Below are 26600 nucleotides of genomic sequence, written 5' to 3'. Positions count from 1 at the left end.
AGAGGGTGGGAAAGTTTCTTCAATAATTTTGTTTAATAAATTCTCCATGCCTTTGGTCTGAATTTCTTCCCCTTTTGGCATACTCATGATCTGAATGTTAGGTCATTTTAGGGTATCCAACACTTCCCTCATATTCTGTTCACAAGATTCTTTTGAACTTATTAATGTTTTTAGAATCCTGGATTGTTTCTTTTGTTTTGTCTTGCAGCTCTGAGGTTCTGTTCCCTACATGAATAACTGTTCTTGAGAGTGTCTAGAGAGGTTTCACTACTTCAATTTGGTTTGTATTTTCTGTTGCCTTTTTCTGTATAGTATCCATGCCTTTTTTGAGCTCCAATTTCAGGTCATGTTTCGATTTTCTTAATGCTTCTTGGAATACATTTTTGCATTTACTTATGTCTTCATTAATCTTAACCAGCAGGTTATTGAGATCCTCTTTTTTTTTTTTTTTTTTTTTTTTTTTTGAGGTAGGGTCTCACTTTAGCTCAGGCTGACCTGGAATTCTCTATGTAGTCTCAGGGTAGCCTCAAACTCACGGTGGTCCTCCTACCTCTGCCTCCCAGGTACTGGGATTAAAGGTGTGTGCCACCACACACAGCAAGATCCTCTATTTTTTGGCTCACGTTCAGTTCCCTTAACCCTCTTTTGAGGTCTCTCTGGGTTTGCCTATTAGGTCAAGCCTGGTGAAGACAGCTGTGTGGATTTCATTTATGTGATGGATGGTTTTTTGTTCATTTGCTGCCAGTTCTTCCATTTTCTTGGTCAGGTTCACATATTTCATCTTCATTTTGGGGTTCTATTCCTGTCATCTCCTCTGTGTTTTTATTAAAGACTTCCACTGTGGTGCTAGGTAACCTTGTTGGAGCTCCCTCCATTTGATGTTTCATGTTGTTTCTTTTGCACTTTGGTCTGCCCATTATAGTGTGGTAATCTTATTGAATTAAGGAGGAAGCAAAAGTTTTCCCTTGTAGTGTCTTCAGTGAGTGTTCCATTTTCTATTTGAATAGAATAGGATAATGATGGCTTTGTATTTTGTGATGTGAAGGTTGTGAAGGGTGTTAGTACACCAGCCACCCTGGTCTGGTGCCTAATACTAGAGGTGGGATTGTAGGTCTGGGTTCTCTTTGAACTTGTCTGAGCTGTGTCTTGCCTGTGGCTGTGTGGCCATAGTGCTTGCCCTTGCTCTCCTACTGAACACAGATGGGCAGGTTATAGAGGACTCACTATTTCCCCCAGGCAGGTGATTGCCTGGTTTTCCTGCGTTCCCCTTCCAGGGATGATGTAATGCCCCAAGTAATCACTAGGAGTGGGGTGGGGCATTGGAGAGGTGGTGGGGGTTGCTGGGCTCCACAGCCCTGACCAGATCAAGGAGTTGGCTGGCGTGGGTGAGACAAGGACACTGGCCAAGGATGGTATGCAAGGGCACCTGTAGGCAGCCCAGGGTGTTAAGGGTTGTAGATCAGGAGGAGTGTAGGCAGCCTTCAAGCCATCCCACTAAGGATACAAGACAGGGAAGGTAGTAGGAGAGCAGGTGGGCTGTGGGATCAGTAGGTGCTGCCTGCAGGAGCCAGGTGTGGGCCGGAAGCAGTGCCTGTAGGACCTCTGGGAGACTGAGAGGGTGTGGACCACTGACAGATGCAGTGTGCATGGGTCACTGACAGACACGGTGTGGACAGGTCACTGACAGATACAGTAGCCAGGGCTTCTGGGAGAGTAGGAAGGCACACAGACTCTGACAGATGCAGTGGTGGAGGCTGAGTGAGGGAAGGTATGCAGACCCTAACAGACTCAGTGGTAAGAGCTGAAAGAGGAAAGGCGCGTAGACCCCTGACAGATGCAAGTGGAGGGGCCCAAGAGAGGGAAAGCTAATGTACCTGACAGATGCAAGGGCAGGGGCCTAGAGAGGGAAGGAATGTGGACACCCCCCCACACACACAGATGCAGTGGGGTGGGGGGGCGCTCCCGGAGACTGGGAATAAGTGAGGGCCATGGTCCATGCACAGCAGAGAAGCTGGTCAGGGATTGTTGGCTGGGCCAACTGGCTGGGAGGAACTTGAGGGTCTAGTGGGCTACCTATCAGTGGGTGGGAATCACCAGATTCCCAATTGTGCCCTTCCATGCCCACCCACTGGAGGTCTGCTAAAAACTACTCACACTGGAGCCCCACAGGTATTGCCCTGATATTATCACACAAGCTGAAGCATGGTTAGGAGGATGCTCATCTTGACCCAAAATATTTTTTTAAAAACTTCCTTTTGGAAATAAATTTGTGACAACAAAAAAATATACAATGAAGATTTTGTGTAGGTACTTAGACATTTACCTATTTTTGCTGGGAGTCATGGCAAGAGACAAATTCAGAAGTCATCTGTATACAGATACTGTTTAAAACCACATCAGTGAGATCTCCTTTAGAACAAGTACAGACATGGATCTTGAAGAATGTGGTAAATAAATAGAAAAGGTTGGCAAAGGAAACATGGGAGAGTGCTGAGATAGGAAGAAACAGGATAAAAGTGAGAAAGAGGCAATTAGAAAAGTTTCAAGGAGCATGGAATCAGATATACCAAATATCAATAGGGCTTAGAGAATGTCTATAATTGGTGATTTTATGAGTCTAGCCTCTTCTTTTTGTTTTGATTCCCAGCCATGAGGTAAGAAGTTTGCTCTACCATAAACTGGCTACCACCAAACTTTGGACTAGACCTTCTAAAACAGTGAGCCAAATGAAACTTTTCTCCTTATAAGTAAATTATCTCAGGAATTCTGTGCTTGAAAGCTGACTAATACAGGCATAAGTAATGTCCTCCATATACAAAGGCCAGAAAGTAGTCCTGATCATGAGGGATTGGTATTTGGAGTCTAATTGTTGTAGCTTGAAGGTAAAATGTCCTTCACAGCCTTGTATGTTTGTGATTAAGTCTTATATCAAAACCCTAGATGATGGAGCTTTTAGAAAGTACAATCTTACTAGAGATGTGTTGCTGGATCTGGGGCCTTCAGATGTTATAGTCAAGCCCAATTATCTGCTCTTGGCTCTTTCTCTGTACTTCATCCTTGCTTCTGTGGAAATGTGATGCCTAGCTGTCTGCTTCTGCCATGCTTTCCCATCAACATGATGAAACTTCCACTTGAAATTGTAAACATAAATAAACATTCCCCTTTTGTCCTAACAATAAGAAGGCAACTGGTACACTAAAAAGCCTGGGTACTCTGTAACGTACTCTAACGTTACTCTCTAACATAACCCTTTTCTTCTAGCTCTACACTTACCCTCTCCCATATATTTCTGAATGACATCCTTAAAATTTACTAACAAGTCTAGAAATCCATTTGTCCTGTTATTGTCATACAGTTTTTTTAAGATTTTATATTTATTTATTTATTTATTAGAGACAGAGAGAGGGCGAGAAAAATAAAGAATGTGAGAGAGTGAGAATGGGCATGCCAGGGCCTCTAACCACTGCAAACAAACTCCAGATGCATGTGCCATCATGTGCTGCACAATGTTACTGTTCTTTTAATTTTAAAAAAAAAACCTTAATATGTCACACTTAGGTCATTTCTTCAGACTTTACTTTTTTGTGAAGATCCCAATGTGCATGTAAACTTAATAAACATGTTAATCAGATCTTGTATTATTTGGTTCCAGCCCACACAGGAAGTAAAGGGGAGCTGGGATTGTGGGGCACACTGGCAATGCCAGCACTTGGAAACAAAGCCAGGAGAATCATGAGAATAAGGCCAGCCTCTACAGGCACTTCCTCTATACACAACCCACAGAATTGATACATAGTTGTCTCAAGCCTCAGATAAGGAATAGTTTGGTATTGTTCAACAAAATTGATAAGAGGCCACTGTTTTGGACATAACGCCTGCCAAGGGCACCAGCAGATCAGACCCAAGCAGAATGGAATTACTTCAGGTAAGTGCCATGCTATCAAAGTGAACTTTAAAGGCAATGTTCCAAATATCAGGAGATTCTACTCATCCTGAGCCTATATAACAACACTAGCTTGATTTATGAAGAAAGTAACATCTGGGTGTGGTGGCACATGTCTTTAATCCCAGAACACAGGAGGCTAAGATAGGTGGATCACCATGAGTTTGAGGCCAGGCTGGAGCTACAAAGTAAGTTCAAGATCAGCCTGGGCTAGAGTAAGACACTTCCTAGAAAAAATAAAGTGTATAAAAAGCAAGATTGGGGCTGAGGCGATGGCTCGATAGGTAGTAGCACTAGCTGCACAAGCATGGGGAGCTGAGTTCAATCGGCAGTACCCACATGAAAAGTCAAGTGTGACTATGCATGCCCATAACCTCAGTGCTAGTGTGGCAGAGACAGGAAGATTTCTGAGGCTTGTTAGTCACTAGTCTGGGTAAAAAAGCAGCATGAGGCCAGGCGTGGTGGCCCACACCTTTAATCCCAGCACTTGGGATGTAGAGGTAGGAGGATCACCATGAGTTCCAGGCCACCCTAGGACTACAGTGAGTGCAAGGTCAGCCTGGGCTACAGTGAGACCCTAACTCGGAAAAAAAAAAAAAAAAAAAAAAAAAAACAGCATGAACACCAGGTTCAATGAGAGACCCTGACTCATAAAAATAAGACAAATGTGATCTCAGAGGACACCTGATATTTTCCTTTGCCTCCCACATGACTGTGCCCAGTGCATGCACATCTGCATACACATGTGCATACGTCACACACATCACATACACAAATGAAACAACATTGAAAAAGGTCAATCTTTGTTGTTGTTGGGCTTTTGAGACAGGATCTCATTATGTAGAACAAGCTGGTCTTGATTACAATGAGCCTCCTACCTCTGCCTCCCAAGTGGATGGATTATAGTCATGGGCACTATGCCTGGCCTCCTATCTGGTTTTTATTTTCTATTTATGCCTATATATTCAGTCCTCTATGCTAAGCCCATAAGAATGCTCATTCTGTTTTATAGGATGAGGATATTGCCCAAGTCAAGAATTGCCAATTAGATCTTTAACCTAAATTTATGGTAATTTTGTCTTTTGATCATGTGCAACAACAGGTAAATAGTACACATGGCTAAGTCCAAAGCCAAGAGGTGTAGAAATATGTAGTGACTAAGGATGAAGTATGGTGATTAAGACCAACAATTCACTGCACGACCTCTTACAATCTACAAATATGAATTTTAGTCAATTCAATTGTAAAGGGCTTCTGACATATCAAATGTGTTTTCTAGCACCCTAACCCATCTTTCCTCATGATGCCATATCTCCATCTCCTCCCTTCCTGTCCACACATGGTGTTCCCCCAACACAATATGGAGTGTTTCTCTACACACTCATGAATTTGAGCTGGCCTGTGGATGCTTTTAAGAAAATACAGTGGGGCTGGAGAGATGGTTTAATGGTTAAGCGCTTGCCTGTGAAGCCTAAGGATCCCGGTTCGAGGCTTGGTTCCCCAGGTCCCACGTTAGCCAGATGCACAAGGGGGCACATGCGTCTGGAGTTCGTTTGCAGAGGCTGGAAGCCCTGGCGCGCCCATTCTCTCTCTTTCTCTGTCGCTCTCAAATAAATAAATAAAAATTAAAAAAAAAAAAAAAAGAAAATACAGTGAATGAACACTGCTTAAATTCCTAGCTTTATATAGGACTAGCAGCTTCCATTCCCTGCCAGTTGGAAAGCTGGCACCATATAGAAACTGAGAGAGTACTTTGCTATTAGAAGCCAGGGGTTTTGCTTTTGTTAATTTATTTTTTTAACTAACATGCAAAGTAACAAGTTTTCTTATGGCATTTGCATACATGCTTAGGTTTTCTTTGGGGGGGGCAGTTTGTGTTTTGTTTGGTTTGGTTTGGTTTGGTTTGGTTTGGTTTGGTTTGGTTTGGTTTGAAGCAAGGTCTCATTCTGTATGCCCAGACTGGCCTTGCCCTCACAGCAATCCTCCTACCTTAGCCTTTGAAGTGCTAGAATTAAAGGTGTGCACCATCACACTTAGCTTGCATGCTTGGCTTTTATTGGCTCCTGACTTCTCCCATCTCCCTGCCCCACATCCTCACTTCTACCATTCTACCCTCTTTTTTCATTTTTATAAAAAAATATTTATATTTACAACAGAGTATGGCTATGTCAGAAGTTTTTACTGCTATAAATAAACTCTAGATGTATGTGCCATTTAGTGCATCTGGAGTTATTTGAGTGCTGGGGAATTGAACCTAGGCTGGTGTGGTAGTTTGAATGGATGGCCTCCAATATACTCAGGATTTATTACAGTTTGTAATTTAGATCTTTAGCCACCTGGCTGGAGGAGGTGGCCCTAGTGGATGGATCCTAGGGTCCAGCCCTAAGATGTGGTGGTAGATTTGAAATTCCAGTCTAAAGATATGCAAAGTGCTTGAGCTTAGCCTGGAGTTTCAAAAAGTGTGCTTGTGTGTACTGGTGTTAATGGCTTCTGGCTTTTTCTCTCTCTGCTTGGACCTGTGAAAGCAGACCAGCTTCTTCTGCCATTATGGAACTTCCCCTGAATCTGTAGCTTCAGTAGATATCCTTCCTCTGTAACTGTGCCTGGTTTGGAAGTTCATCCCAGCAACATGAGGCTACTGCAGCTGACATGCTTTGCAAGCAAGTGCCTTTTACTGCTGAGCCATTTCCCCAGCCCCATGCTACCCTCTTTCTACTTTCATTTCACACCTTCCCACACCCTTCTTAAAAGCCTCTTTTTCTCCTCTCATAGGTCCCTTTATAGTTTTGTAATGTCTACCCACATATTCCCACATACATACATATATAAAAATCACAAGCTAAAAAAAATTACAAGCTAAGATATGCATATCAAAGAATATATGGTATGTTCTTTTATGAGCCTGGGTTACCTTATTTAATTTTTTTTTTTACTTTCATCCATTTTCCTGTGAACTTCATAACTGTATTTTTCTTTATGGAACAATAAAATAACATTTTGTATACATACCACATTTTCATTATTGATTTATCTGTCTATTGGAATGAGCAGAATAAGTATGGGTGTAGCTCAAATTAGAGTCCCTTAGTTATATGTACATGAGTCCTGTAGCTGGGTCACTTGGTAATTCTATTTTTAATTTTTTGAGGCACCTCCACACAAATGTGCATATACCAGTTTATACTCCCACCAACAGTAAATAGGGATCCCTATTTTCCCACGCCCTTACCAGCATTTGTTGTCACTTTTTTTTTGATGATAGCCATTCTGATTGAGCTAAGAGAGCATCTCAACATAATTGTAATTTGCATGTCTCTGATAACTAAGGAAGCTGAACACTTTAAAATATTTATTGGTCATTTGTGTTTCTTCATTTAAGAACTGTCTTTCAATTTGTTCTCCTGTAGAAACAAAAAACCACAACTCTTACCTCTAAAGTAATAAAATATAGTTATTCCAGAGTCAGTTATGAGTGGCCATTGCATGGAAACACCTATTAGTTTACATCAAACTCCATGTCCCAACATGATACCATTTTCATGAAGTTTTTATAGTAACATAACAAAGAACATCATAAATCAAAACACTTTTTAAATATACTGCTGGAAAACATCAGATAAGCAAGTTACAGCAAAGCAGGGAATGATCTCCTCTGATGATATTGTTAGCTTTTGGATTGGTGGAAACTAATAGTATAGGATGTTAGATAAGACACAGAGACACAGAGAAGCAGTAAATTATCACCTAGGGGAAGCTTCATGATGGCAGGAGAAAGCATGGCATAAGCAGAGGCTGTATATCACTTCTGCCACAGCAAGTGAAAATCAGCAGCAATAGAGTAAGCCAAGCTCTGGCAAGGGGGAGCTGGCTATAACATTACAAAGCCCACCCCAGTAACAAACCTCCTTCAGCAAACCTCCACCTAAAAAATTGCCACCAGCTAAAGATCAAGTATTCAAAACACTTGAGTTTATGGGGGGCATCTGATTCAAGCCACCATATTTCAACCCTGGCCCCCATAAACTCATGACCATTCATAATGTAAAATGCATTAAGTCCAACTTTTAAAAGTCTAAAAAAAATTTTTTTTATCAATCTCAACACTGTGCAAAAGTGCAAAATGCAAGGTCTTATCTGAAACTCAAAAAAGTCTTTTAACTAAGCCTGCAAAGTCAATACACAAGTTAAATATTTATAATGGCACAGTATAAACATTACCACTGCATAAAGAAGGTGTTGCAGGGAAAGATTGAACCAATGCAACATCAAAAATATGCAAGGCAAACATCAAAGCCTGTAGATCCATCTTTGACATCTAGGATGAGTGACAAATTCTCTGGGGTTCTAATCCTGCCCATCCAGCTGGGCTGCTTACAGCCTGGGAAAAAAATTCATCCTAAACCAGCAGCTGTCCTTGGCAGCCATTCCATAGTCCTAACATCTTCAAACATCTGGGGTCTTCACTACAACCCATTATTCATCCTCATTGTTCCATTGTGCCATGATGCAGGGACTCTAACAACCCTGCCTTACATCTCAAAAACAACAACAAAAAAGACATTGTAAATCCAATAACCCTATCTTTCAAGTATTTGTTATACTTCCATAGTATCAGGTGGACTACAAATTTGTGAATTCAATGGGGTAATAAATCTGACTTTGAAAAACAGAAAAACTCTTTTATCATTCTTCTTACTGTCCCAATGCAAAACAGCTGACTCAATCCTCAGTGGTGATCATATCTCAAATAATTGCAATTGAATCGGGATGCAGTCTCCAGCCAAAAACTTTCATTTCTTTCTGTGGCATATCTTTTTGCTCATGCAAGCCCATTCTTTCTAAACTCTGTTTAAATTCTCAAGACATAGGCAAAGCAGCAAGCATCTCACACAAACTGCATTTAGCTCATTTCCAGCAAAGTTTCTTTCCCCTGATAAACCAAGCCTCACAGTCTACAGTTAGTTCTGCATTTACATCTTTCAACTGTCACAAAAAGTAGTCCATCAAGCTATAATTATATCACTTCAATGCATCTATTAGCACAACATTTCAAATCCTGCCATATTCCTCTCACAAATCAGTTCCAAAGACTGAAAGTCACATAGTCAGGTTTCAAGCAGCAATAGCCTCATTCCTGGTTACTAATTTTCTGTTGTAGTTATCTTTGGGTTGTGAAAAAAACACTTGAAAAAAACAGCTGATGGGAGGAAAGGGTTTATGTTGGCTTACAGTCTTATGGGAAAACTTCGTGACGACAGGTGAAAACATGGTATGAGCAGAGGCTAGGCATCACTTCTGCTACACAGATAGAAAAAAGCAGCAAGAGAGTGAACTGAGTTCCATCAGAGGGGAGCTGCTAGAATACCTCAAATGCTACTCTCAATAACACAAGTCCTCCAGCAAGCCTCTACCTCCCAAATTGCCACCAGCTGAGAACCAAGTATTCAAAACACATGTTTATGAGGGACATCTGATTCAAACCACCATAGCTCATTCCTAAGATCCAATATAGATGTGACTGAGTAGTAGACAGAAAAGCAGTCTTCATTAGTAAAACCACTAAAGGAAAATCAACACACAAACACAATATGGCCTAAAGAAATAAAGGTAGCAGATGAGGAAAACAGGTATTTTAGCCAAGTAAAATTGTGTGTGTGTGTGTGTGTGTGTGTGTGTGTGTGTGTGTGTGTGTGTACACATAACTAGATTATGCTTCCCTCTGTATCTACACTTTTTTGTAATTTTAAAAAGCTTAAAACCTTTTAAACAGGGTGGCTAAAAATAGCTAGATTTCTCGGCATTTATCTTTAGTTCTAACATAATCTCTAAAGCTTCCTTATTGATTTCCTATTCACTTTTAAAAAGTGTTCATTATTTATTTATTTAAGACTGAATAGGAGGCAGATAGGGTGGGGGACAGGAGAGAGAGAGAATGGGTATACCAGGACCTTTTATTACTACAAAAGAACTCCAAACACTTTGCATCTGGGTTTACATTGGTACTGCACACTGAGCCAGGGGTGTCAGCTTGAAAACACATCTCTTTGACCACTGAGCCATCCATCTCTCCAGCCCTTCTGCTCACTTTTAACTAACTTAGATGTACTTTTAGAAATTCTGGTTTTTTTCTCCTGGTCTTTTGAGGTAGAGTCTTACGATAGCCCAGGCAAACCTGAAATTCACAATGTAGTCTCAGGCTGGCATTGAACTCCTTATGAATAGCTGATGACATTTTTTACCTTTTGGATTGGTGGAAGTTAGGAGGCTGTTCATATATTCCAAAAGTTTTACCTAGTAAATTAAATTAATTAAATTAAATTAAATTACCTCATGCACTCCTGTGGTGGTTTGATTCAGGTGTACCCCATAAACTTAGTTGTTCTGAATGCTAGGTTCTCAGCTGATGGAGATTTGGAAATTAATGCCTCTTGGAGGCAGTGTATTGCTGGGAGTGCGCTTATGGGTATTATAATCAGTTTCCCCTTGCCAGTGTTTGGAACACTCTCCTGTTACTGTTGTATATCTGATGTTGGCTAGGAGGTGATATCCACCCTTTGCTCATATCATCATTTTCCTCTGTCATCATAGAGCTTCCTTTCAAGTCTGTAAGTCAAAATAAACCCTTTTTCCCACAAGTTGCTCTTGGTTGGGTATTTTCTTCCAGCAATGCAAACCTGATTGCAATGGTAAAGTTGGTACTGAGGAGTAGTGTCATTGCTGCTAGACACCTGAGTGTGTAGCTTTGGGCCTTTTGGAGCTGATTTTTGATAGGAATGTAGAAGGATTTGAAACCTTGGCCTAAAGATGCCTTGCAGTGCTGGAAGTACAGCTTGACAGATTATTCTGGTCAGAGTTGAAAGGCCTGAATGCAGTAAGAACTATGGACTATGATATTTGGCTTGTGAGGGTGAGAAAGAGCTTTGCCTGGACTGGGCTATAAGCAGTTTGTGTGAGAGGCTAGTTGTTATGACTGTGTCCTGAGAATTTGTGCAGGGTTGCATTGCATTGAAATGGACTGGTGTGAGCAGAGGAATATGGCACTGAAAAGATGAAACCTGAGCCAAAACTGCTGCCTGTTCAGCTGCAACTGTATGAAAAATTACAACCTTTGAAATTGGGTCAGTCAATGTGCATTGAGACAACATTAAAGATGCAAATGCTTTTGAATGTGCCTGAACACTAAAGGAGTATCCTGTTCTTTAAAATCTGCTTTATTCCCTGCCCCCAGGATTAACAAACTGGCACCCCACCTGTGTTGTAGAGTATGAGAAATGCGAGAGAGAGAGAGAGAGAGAGAGAGAGAGAGAGAGAGATTGAATTTACAATAAATCTTGTGTTTTGGAAATAGCCATGAGTAGGTTTGCAGATTGCCTGCATGAAGACCCAGTGGAGCCATGAGAATGAAACATGAGTTTTACTGGAAGCTCAGTAGATGCCAAGACTGCAAGATGGCTACTAAGGAGAGCTGCTGAACCCCGATGAAGTTTTCCAAGACTGTGAGTATTCCAGCTGGACGGGTGTAATTGGAACTCTAGAGATTTGTTGCTGGTTAGAATTATCAGATTTGGAGACTGGCTACCATTGTTGGACTTAGAGCTATAGAGTTTGATGTTTGCCATTTTAAATCCTGTATTGATTGAATATTTCTTTACTTTGCCCAATGCCATCTTTTGCAGTGTGAATGTTTATTCTATGCCATTATGGATTTGGGGGAATTTTTTTGGTATTATGGCTCAGTTAAAAGATCTAGGAATATGGGAATGTTTGAACAGCATTAGGTTGATAAAAACTATGTAACATTTAAAGTTTGACTGAATGCATTACATTTTACCTCATGGATGGTTATTAGTTTATGGTGGCTAGGGGTGGAATGTGGTTATTTGATTCAGGTAAACTTAGGCATTCTGAATGCTAGGTTCCCAGCTGATGGAAATTTGGAAATTAACACCTCCTGGAGGCAGTGTATTGCTGGGGGTGGGCTTACGAGTGTAATACCCAGTTACCCCTTGCCAGTGTTTGGCACACTCTCCTATTGCTGTTGTCCATGTGATGTTTGGTAGAAGGTGATGTCAACTCTCTGCTCATGCCATCATTTTCCCCTGTCATCATGGAGCTTCTCCTCAAGTCTGTAAGCCAAAATAAACCCTTTCCCCCACAAGCTGCTCTTGGTCAAGTGTTTCTGTCAGCAATGCAAACCTGACTATAACAACACCCCAGCTGCAAGTGATCTTGGAAGATGCTAGAGAATACAGAAGGGGAAAATGTTATAGTTACCTTCTTGTTGCTGTGACAAAATACCCAACCAATAGCAGCTGAAATGATTTATTTTAGCTTACAGTGTCAACAGGATTTTAGGTCAGACACAGAGATGGGTAATAAATGGCCACTTAAGATAGTCCAAGATAAATTGATTCTGGACATGCAATTCCCAACAATCACTGAAATTCTAATAAGCCTTGAGTTCTTAACACAGGTATAGGTTCTTTGCAAGAGCTTAGTTTGGAGCCATTAATTTACTGGCAGTTTTGTTTTCATGATGTTTAATTTGTTAGATGAAAATCCCATTTCCAGGGATTTATTGGTGAGGAAGGCCTTTGAGGGCCCCCAAGTTAAAAAGGCTATTGCCAGTGGAAAGGTGGCTTAGTGCTTAAGGCTCTTGCCTGCAAAGCTAAAGGTTTGATTCCAGGTTTGATTCTCTAGGATCCACGTAAGCCAGATGTATAAGGTGGCACTTGCATCTGGAGTTCATTTATTCATTTGCAGGGGCTAAAGGCCTCTCTTCCACATCTACTCTTTCTATCTCTTTCAAATAAATAAAAAAGGGCTATTGCCAGGCTGGAGAGATGGCTTAGCAGTTAAAGCACTTGCCTGCGAAGCCTACGGATCCAGGTTCTATTCTCCAGGTCCCACATAAGCCAGATGAACATGGTGATATATGTGTCTACAGTTTGTTTGCAATGTCTAGAAGCCCTGGCACACCCATTATCACACACTCTCTTTTCCTCTCCCTCTCTCTGTCTCTAATAAATTAATAAAAATAAACAAAAAAATTTAAAGGCTATTACCATGATTAGTTACAAACTAGAACTAAGATCCTATTGCTGAAAATACAACATGCTGTTGTTTCAGAACATGGAGAAATGAGTCTAGAAGAGAACTGGAGGTCTCCTCTCTGCTGGCTGACTTTAGTCCCTGTGCACTGTGCAGACCATTTGTGGAAAATCATTGATAACAGTCCTACTTGGCTGAGGACTATGCATACTGCACTATCCAAATGCCAGATAAGATGTGCTTGGTTGGTGCAATAGTGGAGTGTTGTGGACACAACCAATAACTTTCAAGCAAGAGCTTTCTAAAAAAAAAATTTTGTTTATTTTTATTTATTTATTTGAGAGTGACAGAGAAAGTGGCAGAGAGAGAGAGAGAATGGGCACACCAGGGCCTCCAGCCACTGCAAACGAACTCCAGATGCATGCACCCCCTTGTGCATCTGGCTAACGTGGGACCTGGGGAATTGAGCCTCGAACCGGGGTCCTTAGGCTTCACAGGCAAGCACTTCACCACTAAGCCATCTCTCCAGCCCACAAGAGCTTATTTATCTATTTATTTATTATTAACAAAAAATGGAATGCTTCACAAATTTGCATGTCATCCCTGTGCAGTGGTCATGCTAATCTTCTCTGTATCATTCCAATTTTAGTATATGTGCTGCCAAAGTGAGCACCAAGCAAGTGCTTTTAATCACTTTAATTACTGAGCCATCTCTCCAGCCCAAACCAACAACTTTCCAACTGGATTTAAGATGCATTCCACAGAGAAAATCCATGTATGGTACCATAAGCCTAATCAAAAGCCTATGGTTAAGGTGGCCATTGACTCCAGTGAGGACGCAACTACTAATGTTTTGTTCAGTGGATGTGATATGCCCATCAAGTTGTCTTTTAAATATTTGTAGTTATACACATAGAACCTTGGCTGTGGGAGAAAACTTCTTACAGTAGGTGGTGGTTGCTGATGGGGAGTCTCATGACTGGTTAAGATGCTGAGAATAAATGCCTGTTGAGCATGACTGCCCAATGCTCAAAAAATGATTATAGACTTATCATCCCTTCCAAAACTCAGGAAACATCATGGATAAAAGGAGCAAGAAGAATGTTAAAATGTTAAAAATAAAGTGATAGAGGGTTACAGTTATTTTGTTTTTCCTCTGAGCATAGAATTAGTTCATGATATGGCCCTGGTTTGGTGTCCATAGCAACCAAACCCACAGTAATGCAGAGATATCTAGGTTCATGGTATTGATAATGGCAATGTTTATAGAGCTACTGACATTTCCTGTTAGGTATAAAAGGGGAAGGTCACTAGACTCTAATTTGAGATTCCAGTTATTATTATCTTGTGCCCTCCCCAGCTTCAAGTGATCTTGGGCAATGCTAGAGAATACAGAAGTGGAAAATGTTATAGTTACCTTCTTGTTGTTGAGACAAAACACCAGAACACCAGTTGTGAGAGAAAGATGTATTTTGGCTTACAGTGTCAAGCTTTGTAATGACAGGGGGAAGCTTGGCATGAGCAGAGCTGAGCATCACTTCTCCCATAGCAAGTGAAAATAACAGCAAGAGAGTGAGACAAGTTCTGGCAAGGAGAAAGCTTATTATAATACCCCAAATCCCACCCCCAAATAGCATATCTCCTCCAGCAAGGCTTCATCTCCAAAATTGCCACCACCTACAGACCAAGCATTCAGAACAAACGAGTTCTGTGCTGGAGGGATGGCTTAGTGGTTAAGGTACTTGCCTGCAAAGCCTAAGGACCCATGTTGGATCTCACTCCAGATCCCATGCAAGCCAAATGTACAAAGTTGAAGAAAGTGCAAGGTCGCACATGCTCACTAGGTGGTACAAGCATCTAGAGTTTGATTGCCTGAAGCCCTGGTACACCAATTCTCTCTCATACACACACACACACACACACACACACACACACACACACACACACAATGAATTTTGAGGAAAATATGATTCAAATCATCACAGAAAGTTAACTGAAAGAGGAACTCCATGATGCAGTATACAGAAGGTCATTGTCCATAATAGGGTAAGACTTTGTGGTGATGCAGCTTTTGGGGGGTTACTCATGCTCCTGTAAATAAACCCTCACCCATGCTCTATAAGCCAAATAAACTCATTGATTCACCAAGTTGGACTTTAGTGTAATCATGCTTTGGTATGAGCCCTATATGGAATGAATATAATAGATTAGGAACAAGATAGTTTTCTGGATAGTTAGCTAGAGACCAAAAGAACATGGATATTGATCTGCCTTGGCAAGGCTGGTAGGCAGTTCCAGTCCAAACCTAAACCTGACTCATTAAGATGGTGCTCATGAGCAGCCCTGTGTTTTACTTCTTGATTCTTCCTCCTACTTGGAACCTTTTGGTGGGTCATATTCATGCCAGTGAGAACCCACATTCTCTTGTCTAATTCATTAGCCTATCAGAAGCCTCTGAAGTACCCAACCCAGACCAGTTCGATTTAATGCCTAATTACATACCCAAGGGTATAAAAAGCCCTGATCCGAGTTACTATGCTATTACCTGCTCAGGACTCCTCCCAACTTGGGAGCTTCTACTGTACTTTTTCTTTTTTCAAAAACAAAACTTGTATAACTTGCCCTCCTGACATGTTTGTATTTGTCATTCATCAAGATAAGAACTCAAGAAAAAGCAGTAATAAATAAACATGTGTTTGTGTCTTCCCTGAGAGCTGTTATCTCTCTTGCATTTTCTCTGCCAAATTTCAGTGGCTAGTCAACAGAAGACAAGAGAGCTTCAGAAAGACTAGGACCAGGTCAACCATGACACTGAGGTTTTCCCAGATTTCCTGTGGAGGCAGTTGCCTCATCATGTCCCAAGCACACTCCAGCTATTAATACAGTAGCCACAGCAGTGGAGTGAACATCCAGATCGGCACCCCATATCCCTGTACCAGGCTGCTGCCACTCTTCCTGAGAACATTTGCATCAGTTTGGTGGTGCACGCCTTTAATCCCAGCACTCAGGAGGCAGAGGTAGAGGATCCTATTAGTTCAAGGCCAGCTTGAGACTACATAGTGATTTCCAGGTTGCCTGGGCTAGAGTATAACCTTACCTTGCAAAAAACCAGAAAAGGGGAGAGGGGCTTTAGTTTAAATGAAATCTCTACCATATTCTCTCTCTAATAAGTAAATAAAAAATGAGCAAGTAAAGTATTTATTTACAAGCAGAGAAAGAAAGAAGAGAGACAGAGAGAGAGAGAGAATTAGCACACCAGGGCCTCAAGCCACTACAAATGGACTCCAGATGCCACTTTGTGCATCTTTACGTGGCTACTGGGGAATAGAAATCAGGTCATTAGGCTCTGCAGGCAAATGCCTTAAACACTGAACCATCTCTCCAGCCCAATAAAAAATCTTTTCTAAAAAGAATTGTCTGGGCTGGAGAGATGGCTTAGTGCTTAAGGTGCTTGCCTGAGAAGCTTAGGCATCCAGGTTTAGCTCCCCAGATCCACATAAATCAGATACAGAAGGTGACGCATACACACAAGATGGCTCACACAACTGGAATTCAATTGCAATGGCCGGAGACCCTGGCACACCAATTCTATCTCTTTCTCTCTTGCTCTCTCTCACTCTCTCTCTCATAAATAAAATTAAAATAAGGTTTTAAAAGATTTAAAAAAAAAAAGAGGAAGGTGACAGAGCAAACAGAGGACAAGCAAGATCTATCAATAAGACAAGAAGATTCTACCTGCCACAAGATGTGCCACCTCCACCACACCTGTGTGGGCCCAAGAGGAACTGTAGAGGAAGCAGTGACATGGATGCTGCTAGCCTGACAACCAGCTCTAGGGCAATAGTGACAGATATGGTGATCAATCAAAAAAATATGAAAGCAGAAATCCACAGGCTACAAAGAACTCAACACTGTATCAAACTGCCAACAGGCCTGCAATGGCTCAGGGAACATTGCAAAAGAGGGGTCAGGAAAATTGTAAGAGGCACACAGTGAGTAGGAATACCCTGAGGGACATCACCCCCCCCTCACACACACACACACACACACACACACACACACACACACACACACACAGGCTGACTGAGGCCTTCATGACCTCACAGTGAATACCATCACTCCACTGAAGAGGCTCAGAGGATAATGAGAGGAGCAGGAGCAAGGGGATAAAAGAGTGTGTGTGTGTGTGTGTGTGTGTGTGTGTGTGTGTGTGTGTGTGTAATTAAATTTGGAGAGGGTTTCGAGATAAGTTCTCACTCTAGCCCAGGCTGACCTGAATTCACTCTGTAGTCTCAGGCTGGCCTCAAACTCATAGAAATCCTCCTACCTCTGCTTCCCAGGTACTGGGATTCAAGGTGTGCACCATCACACCCAGCTTAAAATTAAATTTTTTTAAAAAATAATTTTCTATAGTGCTGGCTTAGTTTCCATAAATTGCCTTAACTAGTGCTTACTTGAAATAGTCTTATTTTTCCATCAATTATATATATGTATATTTTATTAATATATAATATAATATATATTTGTTTTATTTTGTTTCAAGGTAGGGGTTTTCACTCTATCCCAGGCAGACCTGGAATTCACTATGTAGTCTCAGGGTGGCCTCAAACTTATGGCAATCCTCGTACCTCTGCCTCTCAAGTGCTGGGATTCAAGGCATGCACCACCCCCAGCTTTATATTATTTTTAAAAATATTTTTATTTATTTATTTAAGAAAGAGAGAAAAAAGAGAGGCAGAAAGAGAGTGAGTATGTGAGTCCCAGAGCCTCCTGCCACTGCAAATGAACTATAGATGTGTGCACCACTATGTGCATCTGGCTTTATTTGGGCACTGGGGAATCAAACCTGGGCCATCAAACTTTGCAAGCAAATGCCTTTAACTACTGAGGCATCTCCCCAGCCCTTCGTCAATTGAATAAACAATTTTGCTGAATCTAGTCATCTTGGTTGACATTTATTTTCAGGTCTTGAAATGTATCATCCCATGCTTTCCTGGCTTTTAGAGTTATTGGTACAGTCAGCTTTTCATTGCTGCCAGAAAACACCTGACCAAGAGTAGCTTGTGGGAAAAGAAAGGACTTATTTTGGCTTAGAGACTCGACAGGAAGCCCTATTATGGCAGAAAAAAAACAATGGCATGAGCAGAAGGTGGACATACCCCCTGGCCAACATCAGAAGGACAACAGCAATAGGAGAGTGTGACAAGCACTGGTAAGAGGAAACTGGCTATAATACCCATAAGCCCACCCCCCAACAATATACTGCCTCCAAATTGCCATCAGCTAGGAACCTTGCATTCAGGACACCTACGTTTACAGGGGATACCTGAATCAAGCCACGTTCCGCTCTTGGCCCCCATAAACTGATAATATCCATGAATCAAAATGCAATGCATTCATCCAACTTTAAAAGTCCCCATAGTTGGGCTGGAGGGATTGCTTAGTGGTTAAGGTGCTTGCCTGCAAAGCCAAAGGACCCAAGTTTGATTCCCCAGGATCCATGTTAGCCAGATGCACAAGGGGGCACATGCATCTGGAATTCATTTTCAGTGGCTGGAGGCCCTGGTGCACCCATTCTCTCTCTCTCTCTCACTCTCTCTCTCTATTTCTCTGTCAAACAAATAAAAAATTTAAAAACAAGTCCCCATAGTTTTTATCAATCCAAATCATGTTCAAACATCCCCATAGGTCAAGGTCTTTTAACGGAGTTGTAATAACAAAAAAAAAAAAAAAAAAAAATCATGGCACAGAATAAACATTCACACTGCAAAAGATGGCTTTGGGCATAGCAAAGAAATATTCAGCCAATACAAGATTTAAACAGGGCAAACATCAAACTCTATACCTACAAGTCCAACAACTCTACTCAGAGAAAAATCTCCAAGTCCAATAATTCTAACCAGTAACAAGTCTCTAGAGTTCCAATTCTTCACCTCCAGCTAGGCTACTCACAGTCCCAGAAAACTACATCTGGTGTCAGCAGCTGTCTTTGACAGCCATTCCATAGTCCTGGCATCTCCACTGGGTCTCCACTGCAACCTATGGTTCATCCTCATGGCTCCATTGGGTCTCCACAGAGGTAATCCAACAAGCCTGCTTCACACTGCACATGGCCATTTCCAACATACAAAACCGTGTTGCAAATTCAATGACCCTCTATTTCCTGCATTTGTTATACTCCATAGTACCAAGTAAGCTACCAACTTGTTAATCCAGGGGGGAATAAAGCAGACTTTGAAGGTCACTCAGTATTCAGTCCCCTTCAAAAGAGTCTGCATTCTTTCTGTTGGAAAGTATCCTACTACATTTTTCTTTAATGTTAGCATTGTAACTTTTAAGATGGTAGATTGCCCAAGCATAGCAGTACATACCTGTAATTCCCAGCACTCAGGAAAATGAATGAGGAAGATCAGGAGTTCAAAGCCAATGTGGGCTGCATAGGAAGATCCTGTCTCAGAAATAACTCATTCCACCCTTGCCCCAAGAAGAAACAGAAAATATTTATAAAGCAGAGCAAAACAGAAAAGTTGGTAGAGAACACATTTTGTTTACTTACTGGTGGTTTCAATTGTTTCTACTGCACAGCTACAACAAATAATGCAGTACCTGAACATTCACTCATGTACAAGTGTTTGTATGGCAATATGTTTTATTACTTTGGAGTCATATGGAGTACTTACGAGCAGAATTGCTGGGTGATACAGCAACAATACATCTTTGACTTTCCTAAAATGATATATATTTTTTGTAAATCTAAATTTCTGACAACCAATTTAAAGAGCCAAACTTCCTTAGACAATGGAAGAATTTCTTCAAAATGCATCACATGTGAGAAACAGCAAACATAGTATTACTTGATCTAAAAGCTCAGGTCATTCAGGAATGGTAGCACATGGTTTAATAACAGAAGGAGCTAGAGTTTATAGGCAGGTTGGGCTACAAAATGGCCTGTTTCAAAATAAAGACATAAACAAGAACATAAAACAAGCTCAACACTAATAAATACATATAAAATAAAACAGAAAATGTCCTATTAACTAATTAATGCCATCAGTTTATTCCTGGCTCCCCACTCTGACAATGACTTCCACTCTCCCCTGACAACTTCTTGCTTGTATTAGTTACTTTCTTGTTGCTGTAGCAAATACCTGACCAGAAGCAATTCAAGAAAGGAAGGACTTACAACTTACAGTTCAAGCTCATAGTCCATCATGGCAGAAAAGCATAGTGGCAGGAGCAAGAAGTACCTGTTCCCATTGCATCAGCAATCAGGAAGCAGAAAGCAATAAATGCTAGAGCTCAGCCAACTTTTTCCATTCTATCGGGTCCAGGACCCCAGCCTTTGGGATGGTGTCACCCACAGCCAAAGTGGGTCTTCCCACCACAACTAATCTAAATAAGATAATCCCCCACAGACATGCCCCAAGGCCCATTTCCCTGGCTATTCTAGGTCCTGTCAAGTTGGCAATCAATATAAACTATCACATTGTGGAAATTACCTCACAATAACCTGTAAAGTTGGCCAGTGAGAAAATTCCAAGGGACACTAGTGGGGCAATCTCTGAGTTATGAAAGCAGAAGAGAAACCTTAGTACTTCTGCTGTAGCTACGTTCACAGAATGGTTTCTGTTGTTTTCTTCCTAAACTACTTAGGAAACAATTAGACCGTTTGTACTCTCCAGTGTTTCTCGCTCTTTACTTCCAGCCTCATGTGGAAAGGAATACAGTTGCTGATGATCAACCTCAGGCCCTCTGAAGCCTGACCACTGAACAGAGAGTTCCTTGGCCCTCCCTGCAGGAATGTTTTTAAAACTGAATTCCTGGAGCACGCCCCTGTAACACTTGTTCTTCTCAATTTGCTTTTCAAGTCTTTCTCTATTTATCACTTGTCCCAAATGTACCTTCTGTCCCTTTTAAAATAGAAGAATCAATTTTAGATAGCATTATTTGATGCATGTCTGTGTTACTTCTTTTTTTAAAGTATATTTATTTACTTGTGAGGAGGGAGAGAATGAGTATGGGCACACCAGGACCTCTTGCCTCTGCAAATGAACTCCAGATCCATGAGCCATTCTGTGCATCTGGCTTTATGTGGGTACTGGGGAACTGAACTCTGGCTAGGATGTTTTGCATGCAAGCACCTTTAACTACTGAGGCATTTCCCCAGTCCTGTTTGTGTTACTTCTGATTTTTCCCATGTGATTGCTTTCTTATCTCTGTTCAGTTATACTGAATAAATATTAGTAGAGTATCTGCTGTGCTTGACATTTTCTTGGCTTTGGAACCACTGAACTTGCCAAAGCAATCCCTGCTTCTGGTGTTTCCCCCTGTTAGCAGCATCCATTCACTCATTTATGTTGTGATTTCAAGCTTCTTGGAGCTCCTTTATGGGCTAAACAGCTTGCACATAGGTAGTATTCATTTATGTGGTAATTAAACTGAATTGAAAACCAATCTGGAATAGTTTTGTTTTTATTTCTACTCCTTTTCTTCTATATAATCTATGTCTATCCAAGGAGAATCCTGATCCTGTGAATTTTTGTAACAGCTGGCCCATTTTTGACTTTTGATGTGTCAAGGGACAAAACTGCAAGTAAAAATCTTAATTGGCATGATTTTCAGTTGTTATAGTCAAGTAAGCTTTCTTTTCATAAAAGAGGACGGGTGTTCAAGCAGAAGAGGTTGGTTGAATGGGACCATAAGTGTTGAAGAAAGCAGACATAAAAAATAAAAGAGCAAATTGACAAAGTTATTTTCCCTGTAGAGTGTGGGGACACACAATAAAAATAAATAAAATACTGATTGTTGCACATCAGGTTTCTCTGGGTTAGCTTTGTTATGTAAGGGCTGGGTCGGAGGGAGCTGCATCATCAGGCGAACTAAATCTAGCCTCTTTGGGGAACTTGTTCACTTTCCTCCTGATTTCTCAGAGATGTAGATAATAATCTCAACTTGAGGACATGAAACATTAATAGCCTGAGTAATTTCATTTTGATTTTTAGGTTGGTCTGTTAGGCCCTGAACAATGGGCTGGTAAAAAAAAAAAAAAAAAAAAAAGCAAGGCTAAGAAGATGTGTTCCCAACAGAAAACAGTTGGTACTCTGTATTCATGTGTTCCCCATCTACAGATTCAAGAAACTGTTAATAGAAAATATTCAGAATAAGCTATAACTGTATTAAGCATATACATATTATTCCCTAATAAATATAATAAAACAATTATTTTCATAGCACTTATGTGATATTTGGTATTATAAGTAATCAAGATACGGTTTAAAGTATACAGAAAGGTACAAGGTGGTTCTATGGAAATATAGTATTTTATATAAGGGACTTGAATATCACAGACTTTGGTATCACGTGGGATGACTTTGTAAATCATATATCTGCTAAGGGAGCCTATAGTCAGAATGTTTTTTTTTTAAAAAAAAAAACACTTGCAACACAACAATAAAAGTACAAATAATTGGAGAAGCTGAGATGGCTTAGCAGTCAAAGGTGCTTGCTTGCAATGTCTGCCAGCCCAGGTACAATTTCCCTTTTTTTTTTTTTTTTTTTTTGCATTATCAAGAAGCCCTGGTGTGTCCATGCATTGTCTCTCTCCCTTTCTCTCTCTTTCACACACACACACACACACACACACACACACACACATAAATACATTTTAAAAGATTTAAAGGGTTAGAAGATTTATATTTTTATTTTTAAAGGGTACAAAGAATTCAATTTAGAAATGACCAAAGGAAGCTGGGCATCATGGTGCACACCTTTAATCCCAGCACTTGGGAGGCTGAGGTAGGAGGATCTCTGCGTTAGTAGCCAGACTGGGGCTACAAAATGAGAGCTCTAGGTCAGCCTGGGCTAGAGTAATACCCTGCCTCAAAAAAAAAAAAAAAAAAAAAAAGCCAAGAAATGAATAAAGGCTGGGCTGGAGAGGTGACAGTGGTTAAAGGCACTTGTTTGAAATGTCTGACAGCCTGGGTTTGATTCCCCAGCACCCACATAAAGCCAGATGCACAAAATGGTACATGCATCTGGAGTTCATTTGCAGTAGCAAGAGGGCCTGGCCAACACATTCTCATTCTCTCTCTCTCCCTTTCTCTCCCCTTGCAAATAAATATGTTTTTCTTTAAAAACAAAAAAAGAAATGAACAAAGGGATAGGTAATTCTTAGATTAAAATATACAAACTGCCAACAAATACATGAGAAGATACCCACAATTAATTATTAGAGAAATACAAATAAAAATCATAAGATATTACTCTATACCTACTAGGATGGTTACTTTTTAAAAGGCAGACAATAACAAATTGTATAATACAAAGTATGGTCTTTGTCATGTTTCTAATCACACACAAGGAAAGCCCTTGGAGTTTCCTGAGGAATAGCCGTGCCTTTTGTTATTCATAATGAGCCCCTTTTCATCATACCTGAGTCTACATTCATGAGATGACTTAAAGTAAAATCCTTAAATTGCCTCAATATGGGGGAAATCATCAGAAAGGCCAATGATTAACAGGTTGGATGCCAGGCATGGTGATATAAATTTGTAACCCCAGCAATCAGGAAGTGGAGGCAGGAAGATTGAGAGGTCAGCCTGAGTTAAATAATCTCAAAAAGCCCAAAACAACAACGACACACATGCACAGGCCCAAGGAGCACACCAGAGTGTGCAAGAACAAAAGCCTGGAACAACAGAATCAACTTGGTGTCCTTAATGATGGTAAATCATTTACAATACACATGAATCAGTAGTCTGAGAAATGGAAACTAAACATTCATAAGCACACCATGACACATTTCTAGTTGGAAAAAAGTACAGCCAAAATTTGAATTGTGTCAAGGGTTAGAAGGGATATGGGGAAAGAGAAATATACTGTTCTTCATAGCTAGTGGGCATCTAAACTGATACAGCTGACCAGTAATTTGGAGAAATATAATCTAATGAAGAAAAAAAGGGGGGGGCTAGAGAGATGGCTTAGCAGTTAAGGCACTTGCCTGTGAAGCCTAAGGACCCAGGTTTGACTCCCACATAAAGCTACATGCACAAGTAGAGCTGGGATGAACATCCAAACCAGGCACAGTTTATAGGACTGAGGGTTTATTTCAACTGACAGATCCAAGGGGAAATTCTATCAATGGTGGAAGAAGTTGGCTCACTTTCATAGATCCAAGCAGAGACAGACACAACCAAACAGCTAGCAATGCAAGAAAGCACAACAGAGCTCAAAAACCTCTCTGAATATCTCTGAGCTAGAAATTAGATTAGAAACCCCAGTGACACCTTAGGGCTGGACTCCAGGATCTGTCCCCAGTGACACCTTCTCCAGCTAGGCAGCTGGACACAAACTTTAATAAAACACCTGAGTCTACTGGGGGACATACATTCAAACTACCAAAATGACCCTGTTAATCTTTCATCTTTTAAAAAATATTGTATTTATTTATTTATTTATTTCCAAAGAGAGGGAGAGAATGAGAGTGGACATGCCAAGGCCTCTTGCCAGATGCTTGCACCACTTCCTGCTTCTGGCTTTATGGGGACTGAAGAATCAAAGCAAGACTGTCAGGTATTGCAAGTAAGTGCCTTTAAGTGCTAAGCCATCTTTCCAGCCCCACAATCTTGCATCATTAACCATTGTGCAACCTCCCTAACCCCTTGGTCTCTCATACCTCCCAAACCAATATCATATGAACAATGCCCGTCAGCTCAGGATGAAGCCTGCCCACCTTGGACCAAAGCTTTAAAGGCATCTGCATGCCTTGGTTGCTGAATCTATGAAAATATTTTCCTGAGCAGTTGTTTTTGAGCAAGAAACCTCTTACATAGCATTCTCCTTCAGTCTTTCTCCTCTCAGAAAATTTGCACTTTCACTAAAGGTTTTTTAAATTTTTTTGGTTTATTTTTGTTTATTTATTTTGAGAGCAATAGAGAGAGAGAGAGAAAGAGACAGAGAGAGAGAGAGAGAGAGAGAGAGAGAGAATGGGCACGCCAGGGCCTGCAGCCACTGCAAATGAACTCCAGATGCATGCACCACCTTGTGCATTTGGCTTACATGGGTCCTGGGGAATCAAGCCTTGAACCAGGGTCCTTAGGCTTCACAGGCAAGCGCTTAACCACTAAGCTATCTCTCCAGCCTTCTTCACTAGAGTTTTTCTCTTCAGGAAAGAGTTCCTGAAGGGTTTCTCATTAATGACATTAATCACATTTTTCTTTAATCACATTAATCTCTTTAATCTCTTTCACAATTACAGATGCTTTGTTGGCTATAGTCTCCCTTTTTGGTACTTTGAACTTGCTCACAAAACTTTCCCCTCTAGATTTTTCATATCTTTGTGCTGTTTCACTGAAGATTGAAATAAGAGCCATGGTTTTACTGTTATGCTGTTTTGAAATTTCTCCTGCCAAATACATTCATCCATTACTTTCTTTTTGAGGCAAATCCAACAGATTGGCCTTTTTAATGCAAGGGAATGAGAGAGAGAATTGCTGTGCCAGGGCCTCCAGCCACTGCAATCAAACACCAGATGTATGCACCCTCTTGTGCACATGTGAAAGCTGGGGCACTTGAGTCACTTTGTGCATCAGATTTACATGGGACCTTGAGAGTTAAACATGAGTCCTTAGGCTTCAGAGGGAAGCACCTTAACCACTAAGCCATCACTCCAGCCCCTGTCCAATCAAGTTCTCAGGACACAGGCAGAGTGCAGACAGGTTTTGTGTAAAAATGTAGCATAAACTGTCTTGTAGTCAGCTTCTTGTTACTGGTAGAAAGCACATAAGCAGGAGCCCAGGAGCAGCTTGTGGGAGTAAAGGGTTTATTTTGGATTACAGACTCAAGGGGGAGCTCCATGATGGCAAGGAAAAATGATGCATGAGCAAAGGCTAAACATCACCCCTGGACAACATCAGGTGGGCAACAGCAGCAGGACAGTGTGCCAAAAATTGGCAAGGGGAAACTGACAATAATACCCATAAGCCACTCCCAACAATACATTGCCTCCAGGAGACTCTAATCCCCCAGTTGCAACCAGCTGGGGACCTAGTATTCAGACACCTAAATTTATAGGGGACACCTGAATCAAACCACCATATTCTGCCCCTGACCCCTATAAACTGATAACCATCCCTGGTGGAAAGTGCAATGCATTAAATCCAACTTTAAAAGTCCCCATTGTTTTTATCAATTTCAATGATGTTCAAACAATCCCATAGTCCAAAGTCTTTTACCAGAACCAACCAAAAACATAATGGCACAGAATAACCATTCACACTGCAAAAGATGGCATTGGAATCAGAGAATCACTCCCATTCACAATTACATCAAAAAAAAAAATAAAATACCTTGGAATAAACCTCACCAAGGAAGTTAAGAATCTATACAATGAGAACTTTAAAACACTCAAGTGAGAAATTGCAGAAGACACTAGAAAGTGGAGAAATATCCCTTGTTCCTGGATTGGAAGAATCAATATCGTGAAAATGGCAATCTCACCTAAAGCAATCTACACATTTAATGCAATCCCTATCAAAATTCCAAAGGCTTTCTTCATGGAAATAGAAAAAACAATCCAAAAATTCATTTGGAATCACAAAAAACCTCG

The 26600-nt window shown here is 40.8% G+C and overlaps 1 non-coding gene across 1 annotated transcript; it reads right to left on the bottom strand.

The window, feature by feature from the left end:
• Positions 1-13560: 13560 nt before the first annotated feature.
• LOC123458981 lies at positions 13561-13667 on the bottom strand. The gene has a single exon (XR_006635914.1). It is a non-coding gene; the product is annotated as a U6 spliceosomal RNA (small nuclear RNA).
• Between the last annotated feature and the right edge of the window lie 12933 nt (positions 13668-26600).

Source organism: Jaculus jaculus, chromosome 2 (assembly GCF_020740685.1).
Source record: "Jaculus jaculus isolate mJacJac1 chromosome 2, mJacJac1.mat.Y.cur, whole genome shotgun sequence".
NCBI lineage: Eukaryota > Metazoa > Chordata > Mammalia > Rodentia > Dipodidae > Jaculus > Jaculus jaculus.
The sequence above is the reverse complement of the archived record's forward strand: the minus strand, read 5'-3'. Positions and strand labels throughout refer to the sequence as shown.